The following is a 14,780-nucleotide window of genomic DNA, read 5'->3' as shown; positions in this document are numbered from 1 at the left end:
CGAGTTCAAGGACGTTTTCGCTTGGTCTAATAAGAACATGCCAAGGATCGACAAGGATATTGCAGAACATCGAATTTCAATCAAACCAGGTTTCAAACCTGTAAAACAGAAGCTTCGTCGGATGAGGACCGAGTGGGCTCTTAAGATCAAAGAAGAAGTCGATAAGCAATTCAAAGCCGGGTTCGTCAAAGTTTCCGAGTATTCAGACTGGGTGGCTAACATAGTCCCCGTACCAAAAAAGGATGGGCGAATTTGGGTTTGTGTTGATTTCAGAGACTTGAACAACGTAAGTCCTAAGGACGACTTCCCACTACCACACATCGACATATTGGTAGATAATACAGCAAATCACGCGTTGTTATTCTTCATGGACGGGAATGCAGGGTATAATTAGATCAAGATGGCCACAGAAGATATGCATAAGACAGCCTTCGTCACTCACTGGGGCACGTATTGTTATACAGTTATGATATTTGGGCTGATCAATGCTGGAGCTACATATCAACGCACCGTGACCACATTGCTACATGACATGATGCATAAAGAAGTAGAAGTGTACGTGGATGATATGATTGTCAAATACAAAGATAGGAAGGGGCACATTGATAACCGTCGCAAATTCTTCCTAAGACTGCGAAAGTACAACATGAGGCTCAATCCTCAGAAATATGCATTTGGAGTAACATCAGGTAAACTTCTGGGATATGTCGTCAGCCAGAGGGGAATATAAATTGATCCATCCAAGATCAAAGCTTTAGTCGAAATACCACAACCCCAAACAGAGAAGGAGGTTAGAGGATTTATAGGCAAAGTGCAGTATATAAGCCGATTCATATTGAAACTCACTATGATCTGCGAACCTATTTTCAAAAAGCTCAAGAAAACAGATCATACCATATGGGACGACGACTGTCAAAAGGCTTTTGACAGGATTAAGGAGATATTAGCTAAGCCACCAGTGCTAATGCCTCCCAAACGAGATCAACCTTTTGGTTTATATCTCACAGTCACCGAAACAGCCATGGGGGCTATGCTCGCACAGACTGTTGGCAAAGAAGAAAGAGCTATCTACTACCTTAGTAAGTTCTTAGAATACGAGTGTAAGTACACACCTCTCGAAAAGACATGTCTCGCTCTTGTGTGGGCGACAAAGAAGCTACGCCACTACATGCTTAGCTACTCTGTCACGGTATATTCTAAAATGGATCCCGTCAAATACCTCTTTGAGAAACCCGTTCTTAACAGACGTTTGGCAAGGTGGAGCCTAATGCTCTCGGAGTTCGATCTCAAATACGTACCTCTGAAAGTCATAAAAGGGTGCGCCGTTGCCGAGTTTTTCGCAAATAATCATATTGAAAGATCATAGATCCATATTAGACTCTCTAATAAAAATTAAATTATCTCATAATTTACCATTTAGGTGATCTATGTAACATGCATGCTAATATGAAAGCATAAAAAAGAAAGTATAAGGAAAAAACAATTTCCTTACATTGATTTTGTGGTAAAAAGGGCACAAACTAGTTCACCTTACTAGCTTGTTCTTGAGCTTATACCAAATGGATGATCCTCCTTACAAATCTTCAAAGGGAAGATCTCCTTCTTGTTGCACCCAAGAACTTACCCAAAACTAATAATAAGTATAAAACTAGAAACTTGTTAAAATTATACCCTTGATATTATTTGTAATATTACTAACATTTCTTAGTAATAAAAAGGATTACTAACTTCTTAGTAAATATGAATAATGATTTTTAGAGAGATGATAGATTTTATGTTCACATGAAAAAAACATACAAATGATGTTATGTGGAAAAATGAACAAAGGATGGAGTATAAGGAAGGGAAAAGTGGCGGGTGGATGTGGAGTGTTGTAGTGGACAAATTGTCTTATATTATTTAATCTTACATCACATGCAAAATCTATATAAGATAACTTATGGTAGTATATAAGGTAAGGTGAAATGATTATGTGTGTAATCATCCACTACTCTATTTTACACGGTCCACTTGCCCATTTACGGGTCCATGTTGGTTCTCATATTTGTCGCACAAATACGTGTAATTTTATTTTAAACATCGTTTCATGTTTAAATACTTCCATAATTAATTCGTCCAAATCACTCCGTAAATATAAGTGTACCACTACACATATTATTTACGTACTAATATTAATCACATTAATCAATTAGTACAATTTTAGTGAATTAACAATTAATTAACTAAAACCCGTCTCCCAAAATTTATTATTCAATTATCGCATAATTAAATAATAACTGCCATTCCTCGAGTTCGCAACTCAAAATCTCTCTAAAAATAATCGACTAACCTTTTAGTCTATAAATCAAGGGACTAAATAAATTGTATCTCATACAATTAATTAGTTGTCAATTGGGGTTTGTTCCTTTAGGTGTGACCGAAAGGGGTCAGCTGAACACCGCCGTCTCACGACAGTAACGTCAAACCCTAGTTGGCCAACCGTTACTGATATACGTTGATCATCTGACTAGGATCAAATAAATAAATATCTGATGATATTCCTTTAATGAGATTTATTATGTAAACGCACTATTGTGAAGGACACTAACTCCAACAATCTCCCACTTGTCCGACACAAGGTGTGCGCTACCAATTCTCTTGTCCGTTTTAATCTCCCACTCAATGCAAGGTGTCTTTCAGGTCGCACTTTCACACGAACATATCGCGAGTGGTTTTCTCGATCGGGAGTGTGACTACCTGACCGGAAAAATCTCTCACAGATTACTTCCGAGCGTGGCCACGCATTTGTAGTCATTAACTCCTCGAGTGGCCTTGAGATATAGTTACCCAACGTGGGTAGACAATTCTTGTATGCCCTATCTATCCAATTGCCCAATACAGATCACCATGACCTAGTAAATGCCCTTTTGGCCTCCTTTCACGGCACGACCTAGGACAAAAACCAAAGTCACTCAGAAACTGCACTTGCTCAGATAATAGTCTCCAGTCAAAAGAATCGACTCATTAGAACATCTTAGAGATCCCCGCCACGACCAGGCGTCTATAATAGAACTTAGGGACTCTCTAAATGGTCACTGTCCGGCAAAGTGTCACACACTCTGCCTATGTAATCGACCAGTCATCACGTATGACCTTATGGTGTTGAACAACCATCAATCGACTTACAATCTAGTCACTCCGAGACGTCACCTCATTAAGTGACTAGGGACAAAATGCAATGTTCATCTTATTCACTTGAATAGTGTTCAATATTGTCTCCACAACTTATTCAGATAAACAAGGTATTCTATGTTTTCAGTCAAACTGAATGATTGAGTTCTTAAAGAAACTCTAACAATGAATGCGATCATCACTTATGTAAATATCAATACTCTATCCAATATTTACATAACGATCTTTAGCAACTAAGGTATAATCCTCAATTCACATTTAGATGACATAACCATCATGTCTACCTTATGCATACGGCTTTGGTTAGAGGATAAACAACAGTTGCATCACTCTAATTTCCATTGCTATTTTCCTTTGTTCTATGCAATATTTTCATCACATAGAGCATATCTAAGTACACGTCTAAACAAGTTTTTAGATTCTGGTTCTAAAGCCAGTCAAACACTCCCACTGCAAACCAAGAGTTTTCCACAGATCTCTTGGGATACGATATTCGGCTAACAGAACTACTCTAGTCCCATTAAATTCCGGTTATCTACTATCTCTGTTACAACATCGGATGTTGTAATGTACTTAGCTTTCGTTCATGATTTGTACGTATAACACTTATGCATATACATCCTTCATATGACATCTTTTATGTATGACTCCTCATACATGTTTGCTATATACATGTATAACTTCTTATACTCATATGTATAACTTCTTATACATATTATTCTTTATGCACATAGCACTCTTACATGCTAACCATTCCTTAACGAGGCCCATAACATCTTATAAGCATAGGAATGTTTCCGTGTAATCCTTTTACACAAAATTCATATATTCCTCCAGTCAAGAGTAAATCCTCAGTGCTTCTCAAGTACTCAAGGATGCTCTTGATAATAATCTAGTGACACTTACTCGAAAATGATTGGTAATGACTTCTCATATTCTCAACATGATAGGTCCCGACGAGAGAAGCTTTTAGCATATTTAATAGATCCTGCAGCGGAAGCACAAGAGATCATATTTATTGGTCAACAACTTGAACGAGTCAAGAATCTTATCACATAAGTCTCTTGACTATAATGCTAATATCCATGGAGATCTATCTCATTAGATCTGGATATTTAAGATACGCCATGCTACTGTCAATTATTCACCCGAGAATATTTCTAGACACTAATATGTCAAACACATATTTAGACTAAGAAACATCACCTTAGCTACATTTCTAGTCACTAATATGTCAAACACATATTTAGACTAAGAAACTAACTTTAGCTCCCACTAAACTCCATGTATCATAATGGTACCTCAACACTCGAATAATACCATTTTAATAGACTACATGATTGAACCCAAAGTTCCAACTCTTTGACGTATATAGATCACTTAGCATTGACAACATCAACAAAAGTTCTCCCAAGGAGAAAGTTTCATTATTTATTTGCCGAATCTCATCCTCATGAGAAGCTATATTGCTAAGAACATACGAATTGATAAAGGCATTTGGGTTGTCATAAACTCTCTATAACAAGCCCAAATTTTAAACATCTTATATAACCTTTACGACAAGATCAAGGTAACCAACCAAAGTATTCACCTTAAATCAAGTCTCGAAAACATCTCGTGTTTCCTTCCTTATCGCATCGTGTACAAGGAGATCAATTCGGATTGCATGGTGACACGCCATCACATAGAGTTCATACTATAGAAAAGCCTTTGATGAGGGTTTATGATTCGTCACTTTTAAAAAGTAACGCAATATTATCTCAAAATTCTCTCCTTATAACCACTGAGCCACAATAAAGAACGTCTTCTTGCATTTACTCACCACTGAGCCTCAATAAATAACGTCTTCTTGCATTGTACTCAGTTTGTGGGTCTTGGACTTCCGCAAGTTCAAAATTTCTCCCACTGTCTTCCGTAAAAATGAAAATCTTTCTGGAAAGACAGTATTATGAGCCACAAACTCTTTGTTCTCGTTTTGGAGGAGTAAAAACCAAGTGGTTCAATTTTGGATAACCCTCACAAATACACAAATTGGTTCTGAAAATAAACATTTATGATCCCAAATGTATAAAAAGACAAGTTAGGGACTCTCCCTATCCATATCTCATATGGAGTCATTTAGGCTATTATAGTCGGGTTTTAAACTTTTAGTGAGAAAATAGCTTACAAAAATTGCGAAAAACCTCAAACTATATCTCATAAAGTTCGGTTTATATACTTGACTACACCATACTCTATGGTGTCCCAAGTAGAAGGTATTATGTGAACTGGTTCACAATCTTCTTAGTGATTATCAAGGTCAATACTTGATATTACCCATTTGATCTTCAAAATCATTACTTTGAACCTTCCGATCAACATCTTGATCTTGACGTGCTTTTGGTTTACTACTTCATTTTGAAAATATTCCACGTTTCAAAAATCACTTTTATGTCTTATTAAATAGATACGAGGTTTTCATATCTACTTAACACTACGGTAAAAGTAACGAAAACTATTTATAACCAACTATTGGCCTTATACATCCGTATGTATATGGTCAATCACCTCACTATTGTGTTTTTTTTTCTGCAAAAGAAAAACATAATACATGCACACATACCATAAGACTCTCAATCAAATGGTTATACGATGTGCTAATCGTTTATTCGTTAAACGAATTTACTTGAGGTTTGATCATTTGGGTTCCCCGGATTAGAGACTTTAAAATCTACAAGATAGTTTAATATTTAGTTTTAGTGAAGAATGTAAAATTCCTCTAACTTGTATGGTCTAAACCAACCACCAAGTTATCATAGGAGTAGGTACAACCTTTTGTTTTTAATCACATGAGTGATGCCTTCTATGTTTAAACATAGATGATTACATTATTTTAAAACCAAATTTAGGTACATTTGTCCCTATCGAAATCATTGCTACTCTAGCACCATTTCGATACAAAAATGTCCTATGCTAGACGTCTTACGTTTTATCAATTCATGTAAACTTATTTACAAGGAAATGACCCATACATGGTATCTCATACCAAGATAGTGGAACTAGCCTATCCTTTGAGTAGATGTCTCTTTCAACTTTGTTCTATCGCATACATCTAGGGTTGATTCTTCTTAACTCCCACTCACTTTCAAATTCCTCTTTGCTTCAACAAGCAAAAATGAATCTTATGAAGACCTCTCTTCAAGTCATTCGTGATATTTTATACACTTAGTAAGAGTGAATTACTATAAAGTGAGTGCAACATGTGGCAAAATCTCAATTTCTTGCGAAATTGGACTACCTAACCGTTCAATTGTCATCATATGCCTAAACTCTTTAGCGCATAAACAATCGATTTGGCCTTTCTCGAAGTGAGCCATTTGACGGTATCATATTGGAGTATTATAAGTGTTTTTGAAAGCTCTTTTCGCAAACTTTTGAATTACTCTCGAGTAATTAAAACTAATATGTCATCTTCATGACGGAGGTCTCACATTCGAAATCAAGACACTCTTGATAAAATGTGACTTCCTTTTAAACTCGTAATATGAGTTTTCAACATGAAACCCCTTTTTTAATATGTATGGACATTAAGTTGTATAATAATCGCAAAAATCGTTGTAAGTTTATTTAGGTTAATTAGTAAATCATGTTACCAATCATTGCTACCGAATTCCTTCAAAGAAACCGCTTCCAATGAAAGAACGAAACGAGTATAAAAATAAATAGAGGATGAAAGGAGGATGAAGTGCGCGAAGTCATAGTAAATTCATTAATGAAAAAGAACGAAAAATAGGAAAAATTAACATTCAATGTTTTAAAAATACTTGTGAAAAACATGTTCAAGAAGTTTTAACATTTATATAATGATCTCCCACTAAATTATATAAATGATTCCAAGACCCAAATATTAAACAAAAATGAGCATCGCTTGGGCGAAACATCCCATAATTGTGTAAATTCGGTAAGTCACGTTGACTAATTCTACCTCTCGAACTCTTGGTCGACGAATTTCCTTAAATCCATCTAGTAGCCCCGGAACACAAGACCGTCTTATATCCCATTGAGTCCAACCAATTTTGGCGTGTGATAACCGCTTAGCACCCTACTTACACAAGGTAAAAAGAGAACACCCCGCTTGGGCGAGCGTGGCTCTAATGAACAAGAGATTCATAGGTGTTACTAATTGGTAAGGCTAATCTCAATTTTAGTTATGTGAGAGATCTTGTCAATTTAGTCATAAATTCCTTATAAGTGAATTAATTCGGTGAATGTAAATGACATGAATTGACAACCGCGAAAATAAAATGCATGTGAGTGGCGATTTTGGCATGCGCGAAAATAAAACAAGCAAACAAGTAAGCATATGAATAAATCCTAGTATGGCCTCCTAGTTAATAAAAACTAGTCTATTACATTTAGGAAACCAACTCCTTGGTCCCTTGCCTCTTCATTCCAAAGGTGCCTCTTCCTTGTGGGATTTGGAACACCTTCCAAAAATAGACTCCGTCTCGATGTAATCCGTCTTTTGGAAACGCCGGTAAAAATAACTATTACAATTGAATTACATAGCTATTCCTATTATACATTAATTAATAAAATAAATAAAACTATTAGCTACTTACAAACCGACGATACGAGATCGTATTTAATTACAAACAAATCGATATTCCCATTCATTTCGGGTAATAACGATTAAAATTAAACTAGGTCATACTAGGTACAACAAGATAAATACTTTAAATAAATGACAATCATTCATTCAACTTAAATAAATATGCTTAAAATGCTGTTAAATGATGCCAAAATCGCCCTATCTATCATTCGTTGGTATCCATCTCGGGTTTTGTGGATTTAATCGATTTTTAACATGTAAAAATCAATAATCAACTCTTAAATCTCATTTAAGTCCAAACTAATTGTCCAAACTGTTTTGAACCTCAAAATTAGTACTTACTAATTTTATGATAAATAATTAGTTTGATTTGGTGATATTTTGCTAATTTAATCGGTAAAATCATAATATTTAAGTAAAAATTCAAAATAATTGAAAAATTACCCAAACAATTGAAACAAAAATTTTTAGTATTCTGGAACACTCCCAAGAACACCAAAATATCATAAAAATTGCCCAAAAATTCCGGATAAATTTTATGAAGAAAAAGATCGATATTTATCGGTTTTTAACCACTAAAACCATTAAACATCAAAACAAGGTAAAAATACAAATTAAAATTCCCTTTTAACATTTAAATAATATTTTTAAATGTACATAAATTTATCATGGGAAGAATCAAATGTTTCGAAATTATGATTAATTAATTTCACTTTTATCAACTTTTAACTCATAAAATCAATGAACATGCAAAAATTTCGAACCAACCTTCAACCTTTTGCATACAATCAGTAGAAAACATGCATGAATTACCATTAAAAATCCATGCACCGAATCAACTTTTAACTATTTTTAGACAATTTTTAACTAAAATATGACATTTTGACTCGGTTTTCTACCAAAAATCATTAAAAATAGCAAAATAACTTCAAAAATCACCAAACTTAACCACAAACCTTTAAAGATCAGTAGGTATGCATCCCCCAAAAATTTCGTGCTAAAATCTCTTCTAACACAATTTTTTAGTTTTTATAATTTATCTCATAATTCATTAAAATGCTTAAAATCAAGATGCAAATTACAAGCCTAAGCTCTGATACCACTTGAAAGATCATAGATCCATATTAGACTCTCTAATAAAAATTAAATTATCTCATAATTTATCATTTAGGTGATCGATGTAACATGCATGCTAATATGAAAGCATAAAAAAGAAAGTATAAGGAAAAACAATTTCATTACATTGATTTTGTGGTAAAAAGAGCACAAACTAGTTCACCTTACTAGCTTGTTCTTGAGCTTATACCAAATGGATGATCCTCCTTACAAATCTTGAAAGAGAAGATCTCTTTCTAGTTGCACCCAAGAACTTACCCAAAAATAATAACAAGTATAAAACTAGAAACTTGTTAAAATTATACCCTTGATATTATTTGTAATATTACTAACATTTCTTAGTAATAAAAAGGATTACTAACTTCTTAGTAAAGATGAATAATGATTTTTAGAGAGATGATAGATTTTATGTTCACATGCAAAAAACATACAAATGATGTTATGTGGAAAAATGAACAAAGGATGGAGTATAAGGAAGGGAAAAGTGGCGGGTGGATGTGGAGTGTTGTAGTGGACAAATTGTCTTATATTATTTAATCTTACATCACATGCAAAATTTAAATAAGATAACTTATGGTAGTATATAAGGTAAGGTGAAATGATTATGTGTATAATCATCCACTACTCTATTTTACACGGTCCACTTGCCCATTTAAGGGTCCATGTTGGTTCTCATATTTGTCGCACAAATACGTGTAATTTTATTTTAAACATCTTTTCATGTTTAAATACTTCCATAATTAATTCGTCCAAATCACTCCGTAAATATACGTGTACCACTACACATATTATTTACGTACTAATATTAATCACATTAATCAATTAGTGCAATTTTAGTGAATTAACAATTAATTAACTAAAACCCGTCTCCCAAAATTTATTATTCAATTATCGCATAATTAATAAATAACTGTCGTTCCTCGAGTTCGCAACTCAAAATCTCTCTAAAAATAATCGACTATCCTTTTAGTCTATAAATCAAGGGACTAAATAAATTGTATCTCATACAATTAATTAGTTGTCAATTGGGGTTCGTTCCTTTAGGTGTGACCGAAAGAGGTCAGCTGAACACCGCCGTCTCACGACAGTAACGTCAAACCCTAGTTGGCCAACCGTTACCGATATACGTTAATCAGCTGACTGGGATCAAATAAATAAATATCTGATGATATTCCTTTAATGAGATTTATTATGTAAACGCACTATTGTGGAGGACACTAAGGTCACTAACTCCAACACCTATCAACGATACCCAAGTAATAGACATGTGGTCATTTCCATACGAGGATATCCTACAGACCAGTGCAGACTCTTGGGATCTTTATTTCGATGGGGCATCGAATTTAAGAGGATTTGGAATAGGAATGTTGCTCATTTCTCCTAAAGGCGAGCATACACCACTTTCTGTCAAACTCGACTTCGAGGTGACAAATAACACAGCAGAGTATGAAGCTTGCCTCATTGGTCTACAAGCAGCAGTGAGTTTAAGCATTAAGAATCTTCAGGTTCACGGAGACTCATCCTTGATCATTAACCAAGTTACAGGATCTTGGAAAATTCGAAGTGAAAGTCTAGCACCCTATCAGGCTAGGATAGATCAAGTTGCCCAATTCTTTGATCAGGTCACTTATCTACACCTACCTCGTGAAGAGAATCAATTTGCATATGCTCTTGCAAAACTTGCATCTTTGATTAATATGGCAGACAATATGGTGGAAATGCATTTATGCATTGATCGGCGGTCAGAACCACCCTATGTACACCTCCTTACAGATGAATAAGAAAGCCCAGAGGAGCCTTGGTTCCAGGCCATTCTAAATTTAAAACTTAATGGTACATACCCACCGGATATGGATAAAAGGGGACAACGCGCAATACGCCTACTAGCCTCTCAATACCTCCTCATGCAAGGAGAATTGTACAAAAGAACACCTCTTGGTGTTGTCTTGCGTTGCCTTGATCATTCACATGCACAAAAGGTGATGGAAGAAGTTCACGATGAAGAATGCGGTCCTCACATGAGTGGACCCATGATGGAAAATAAAATCACACGTCTAGGATATTACTGGACGACAATGGAGTCAGATTGTATTAAATACGTCAGACATTGTCATAATTGCCAGATCTTCGGGAATGTGCAACATGTTCCTCCCTCGATGCTTTACACCATGACGTCTCCTTGGCCATTTTATGCTTGGGGAATCGACATCATTGGGAATATCACTCCATTCGGAACAGGAGGTCACTATTTCATTTTGGTAGCTATCGACTATTTTACTAAATGGGTCGAAGCAACATCTTACACTAGTCTCACCGCCAAAAATGTGGCAAAGTTCCTACAAACCAATATCATCCGTCGATATGGTTGCCCACATGAAATCATCAGTGACAATGGATCACATTTCTAGGCCGAGACTGAGCAATTTCTAGCCAAATACAAAATCAAACACCACCATTCCTCGCCTTATATACCTCAGACTAATGGCGCGGTAGAGGCAGCTAACAAGAATGTCGTCATGATCCTCAAGAAAATGATCGACAATTATCGAGATGGCCTAGCAAAATACCTTTCGCATTATGGGGTAATTGCACATCGCCGCCCACTGGGGCCACTTATTTCTATTTGACTTACGAGATGGAAGCTGATTGGAAGAGAGATAGATATGATGAACTAGTCCTCTTGGATGAACGAAGGTTGCGCGCATTACATAATGTGCAGATATATCAGGCATGTATCAAACGAGCCTTTAATAAACGGGTTAAGCCCAGGAACATCAAAGAAGGAGATTTGGTGCTCAAATGAGTCAGAGCTCTCCTACCAGTCGATCCACGAGGAAAGTTTAAGCCTAACTGGGTCGGACCTTTCTTAGTCAAGTCCATACTCTCGGGGGGTGCAGTTAGGATTACAGTCCTAGATGGGAATGAATTTGCTAACCCTACCAACCTAGACCAATTGAAACGGTACTACACTTAGCATAGGATAAAAACGCGCCTCGCGTAGCCCACGTGCCGCTCATGCGACACGAAATAAAAGCGGCCCCTAGCCAGCCAAAGCTTATGTCACTATGCTCTTGCATTTTAACATTTCGACATCCTTATATCATCAAATAAACTGAATTGTACTTTCCTTAGGAGTAAGTAAAGCACATGCTTATTTTTCTAAAGTTCATTACAAGCTCTTGCTTCGAACAATTATTGTTTTACATTTACTCGAACTACGCACAGGGTTTGATTTCATTTTTTCTAATGAATACGTAGATAATCCTTCACAGTATACAACCCATTATTATTTTAAAATGTAAATAGAAGGACATCTGCATTTGCATTTGAATTTCGACAAGAATAATAAAAGAAAATCATAACGGTTTCTTAACTAATTAATCTTTTATTCATTGTTTCATAAATAATAATAATATGCCAAATACATAAAAATAATAACGCTGAAAATAAATGCTAGGCCAGGATTCTAAAAACCCCGCCATTTATTACAAATTAAAAAATAAATAATACTATAATAAATGACTAAGGCTATTCTTCCATTTTCCCTTTGCCTTTGTCACCCTTATCATACTTCTTGTCTCGACCACGAGCTGGGCGCTCTTGTGCTAACTCCGACCTAATCACCAATGGTTTCTCTCGCGGTCTAGCCTTACCATTTCGATCTATCACCATCTTCTCGGCAGAGGCGGTTTTTGGCTTCTATGACGGACGCGCAACTCGGAATCCGGCCTCTTCTTCCGCTTCAGTCAAGTACTTTTGGTTCTCATTTGCTACTTCGCGGATTTTATAATCCACGGGCTCGTGCTTCCTCAACTTCTCACGTTCTTCAGGAGTACCGGCCTTTCTCCATTGCAAATATGAGTCAGATACCCATAAGAAGCCAATTGGAACTGATATGAACCACATGTTCCTTTGGGCCCACTGAATTACCCATTCCCGAAAAGACTGCAAAGTATGTGCCAAGGCAGTTTGAGGAACGGTATCTAACTTCGGAATTTTCTGCTTAAGGCCCACTTGCCTCATCAATCTCTCCGAAAAAATGCAAACCATGAATTCCAAGCCAGGGACACGAACAGACCATGTCGGATCCAAAGATGAGACTCCAGTAACTGACCTGAGATGCCACCATGGCACAATCCATCGGATCAAGGGACCACCTTCACTCTGCAACTTATTTTCCTAGTAGTTGCATACCCGAGTGAAGTCCACCATATACAGCCTAGTCCTCATTGCGATTGATCGAGCATGATATCCTTGCACATTAACTGGGGGCTCGATCAACAAAAACAAAACCAAGACCGAAAAAAAAAAAAAAAAAAAAAACAAAAAGTCAAAAAAAAGAAACAAGAACGGTCGAAAAATGGTTCTTACCTACAAGATGATGGGACTTCCCAAATAAGGAAGCTCGCGGATGGCCTTTCTATTATTTAAACCAAGAATGGTCTCCCCTAAGACTAGGCATGCTGGGCTCTTGCGCAGCTCCATTTGTTCCACTAGGCTCAGAATACGAGGAACCTCTCTCGTTTCCTTATTAACATGCCCTCGAAGGACATAGAAATGCAGTAGACAAAACTCGAAGGCCCTGCGCCTCGCAACATAAGAAATAGTAGGGTCCTCCCTATTTATAAATCGGTCAATAAAATCAAACATGCGGAGACCTTTTGAGGTCACAAGACAGTCTACCTCCAGGAAAGGCGAATACATGAAGATTCGGGTCCCAATACTCAAGACAAGCATCCAAGAAAGGCTTCACCACTTTCACTAGTTTCAAACTCGAGATCGATCCTAAATTAAAAGCACCCATGTCGTGCTTCTCAATGTTTGAAAACTCATTCGTCCATTCCTTCATACGGTTTTCAAAGGCATCCATAATTTTAATTTTTTGTTTAGGGGATATGAGAATTTTTATGTAATAGACGGAAGAAGAAGAAGGAATTGTGTGAATAAAAGCTCACACGAAGTCTCTATTTATACTATTCGCTGTTTTCTAAATTTTGTCGAGGACTAACAAACTGAAGAAACAACGCAGCATTTGCTGCGCCTCTTCAAAGAGTCGCAGCTCTTGCTGTGCCTCTTCCCAGGTCCTTTTCCATGATTCTCAGCCGTGGATCTTTCCTTTTCTCCTCTTAGCTATGATTTCCTATTCCTATAGGATATTAATTTGGTAATTTCGTCCAACTTACCAAGTTTTTTTGTTTCCTAATTCTTTTCGGGTTCGCTTTTCGAGGTAAGGTCGACATTTTCGCCAAACACGCACACTTACTCATTTTTATTTCTTTTCTTTTTTAGGGGAATCATTTCACTCCTCTTTTTCAATACATTTCGCACTTAGACATTTCTTTTAAATTTTTTTTTAGGGGGTAGCCCTCCCTACTGTCCGGTCATTTCCTTCAATTTTGGGCTGTCATTTCGCTCATTTTTGGCAATTTTTGCGCATTTCTGAGCATTTCTAAGAAAGGGACAGCTAGTCCTGGCCGCCACTCAACTCGGCTACGGTCGCCTCAAGAGCAGTGATCTCGGCGTCCCTGACCTCAAGCTCCCTCAGCAAACGAGCCGTCTCCTCCCGGGACTGCGCTAGCTCACGCTCCAGGTCACGCTCTCTCTGCATACAACTGAAGAAATGCCTCATTTCAAGTTAAGTAACATTTTGTCGCAACGAAATTTGAAATAAAATAAGAAAGGGAATGAGAGGTTCATACCTGTTGTCCCGGGCCACCTACAAGTGCCTCGATGGCCGTAGCCTGCAGCCGGTTGGCCACTCTCCACAACGCCACGTACCGAGACGGTGCCACCTGTATTCAAATACAAAGAAGGTTCAAAAACCAAAAAAGAGCAAATGTATTCCTATGCGATAAAATAATGAAGCCAGCCAAAGTTGAGGGCTTACCCTCCTCACCAGATG

The sequence above is a fragment of the Silene latifolia genome, unplaced genomic scaffold, assembly GCF_048544455.1.
Source record: "Silene latifolia isolate original U9 population unplaced genomic scaffold, ASM4854445v1 scaffold_239, whole genome shotgun sequence".
In the NCBI taxonomy this organism is placed as follows: domain Eukaryota; kingdom Viridiplantae; phylum Streptophyta; class Magnoliopsida; order Caryophyllales; family Caryophyllaceae; genus Silene; species Silene latifolia.
This window is presented reverse-complemented; position numbering follows the sequence as displayed.